General features: G+C 34.3%; 1 long non-coding RNA gene across 1 annotated transcript in view; it reads right to left on the reverse strand.

Annotated features, from left to right (window-relative positions):
• Positions 1-2153: 2153 nt before the first annotated feature.
• The window catches only part of LOC111083461, a 14576-nt gene continuing 14427 nt past the window's right edge, over positions 2154-2302 (reverse strand). The window contains exon 3 of the long non-coding RNA XR_002609046.1: positions 2154-2282. This is a non-coding gene — a long non-coding RNA (uncharacterized LOC111083461). The remainder of the gene's footprint in view (positions 2283-2302) is intronic.

The following is a 2302-nucleotide window of genomic DNA, read 5'->3' on the forward strand; positions in this document are numbered from 1 at the left end:
GATCTTGGTGTTGTGGTTGATTAGTTTCTTAAGTCATCAAAGCAGTGTGTTTTTGCTATTAGTTGGGCAAGTAGGATTTCAAGTTGTATCTACAGAAATATTGAATACTAGTCTAAAAAAGGTTACATTTTCATTGTATTGGTCACTGGTTAGACCACATTTGGAGTATTGTGTTTAGTCTTGGGCTCCTTATGTTAGGAAGGACATTGAATTGTTGGAAAGGATTCAGAGGAGGGTTTCTAGAATGGTGCCTGGGATTGAAGGGTTGTCATACGAGAACAGGTTGAGATCTCTTAAATTGTTTTATCTTAAAAAAAAAGGAGAGTTAGAGGGGATCTGATTGAGGTATTTAAGATTGTAAAGGGAATTGATAGTGTTGATACATCACCTTTTATCATATTGAATAGCAAGAATAGTAGGAGTAGAGAGCATAAATATAAATCTTGGCAAAGTACGAGTAATCTTCAGGTAAGACAGTTTTATTTTTCTAACAGGGTGGTTGGCCGTTGGAATGGGTTGCCTTCAGATGTTGTAGAGGCAGTAAATTTAAGTAAGTTTAAGAAAAAGCTTGATAACTATATGAATGATAAGGGCTGACTTTAAGATTTATTTATTTAATAGTTTTAGTTTAGTTTAGAGAGTGGGACAGCCAAGATGGACCAACAGATCCCTTGTTGTTTCTAAACATTATTTCATGGCAAGGATACATTCTTTCAACTTTCAATGGTATGGAACAGGATTTCAATACTTTATGATGCCTTAATTATTAGGTGGCCTACATCAATTCTAGCTATTCTCTAAACATACACCATCAATCCAATAAGCAGTGTTGTGTTCCTTATTGTTCACTTTACCATCATTGTGGATTATATATCTGTTCCTACTAGTAGTTCAACATATTTCATTTAATCAATTTAAGACAACATCTGCTAAAGAAATAAGGCTTTAGTCCCAACGGCCTGGCTTAGAAATGAAGCAGAATGATAGATCAGACAAAAAAATGATATCAATAACATTCCACAATGGCCCACAAAAATACAGAACAATAAAACTGGATGTAAATGTGGTTTTAATTAATGGCTATATGTAATCTCAATCTTGTTATCTATCAACATCAATAAAAAAAATGACACTGTGCACAAAACAATAAAACTGGATGTAACTCTGAATACAATGGTTGTATGTAATTTTGAGCTTGTTATCCATCAACAACAACAACAAGGTCATATTGTACATAACACATTTATAGTAATGTGCAACACCATTTGGCTTTAACACAGTGACATAATCTAGCTCTGACTGGAGTACAAAATTGATGAAATGTTGATATGGCAGGGTATAATGGAAGATACACAATACTAAGCCTATCTACAAGAAGGAAATGCACTGCCAAAGGGCTTAGCAATGTTAGGGGCCTAGAATAATGCTGTTTTCAGTATTGTGATTTATTGTTGTGGAGAGAAAGGGGAGTTAAGTTACCTAGCGACTGGCTCAAGTACTATTTCAAATTATTATTTGAGCAGCCTGCTGGTCATCTTCATTCTTCATAAAACGTATTGCCTTGCTTCTTCATCATCACTTCACGTGAGGTGAAGACTAGTTGTTAACGTTACAGAAGAATGAAGATAATTACTAGTTTCTTCACCTTAACTTGTCACGTGACTTTCGTGATTATCCTGGAAACAGAGAACCTACACTGTGGCATCCTGGGAAATTATCTTTGAAATTAATGAAGTTATAATCAAAGTTAGTTCTTATTCAGATACGTTGTTGTTCGCACTTAGTAAAGTTAGTCTTATTATCCAGCAGGAATTCAACTAGTTTTATGTTTTTATAAGTCCATGATTATCTACCACGTTTGCTGGTTTATACGTGTTAAAGTGTTTACTGAACAGTTGTCTCAGTTTATGGTTGGGTATGAAAAAAACAGACCAATGTTCAATCATAAATAAATCACTTTATTATGCTTATAAATTGTTGTATGCCTACTTATTAACAACTGCACATGTTAACGAAATCATCCACTTATCAAAACCTTATTGCATTATTTTCACGCGTGCTTTGAAACTATTCATAATGTTACGTCTCCGTTCGTTAGTTAATTTTCCGTAAGTTCGTTCCGACGAAACTTTAGCGACAGAAGTCCTTTGTTAAATAAAACTGGTTTATTCTTTCCAAATACAACTTACGATACACTTAATTTCAACAGTCGCTCTATAACAAACGCTGTGTCTCACGTGGCCAATAATATTTTGTCCGTATACATTCAATTACTCTATTACCTACACATTATCCCGTCACG

This window comes from Limulus polyphemus, unplaced genomic scaffold (genome assembly GCF_000517525.1).
Source record: "Limulus polyphemus unplaced genomic scaffold, Limulus_polyphemus-2.1.2 Scaffold9639, whole genome shotgun sequence".
In the NCBI taxonomy this organism is placed as follows: Eukaryota; Metazoa; Arthropoda; class Merostomata; order Xiphosura; family Limulidae; genus Limulus; species Limulus polyphemus.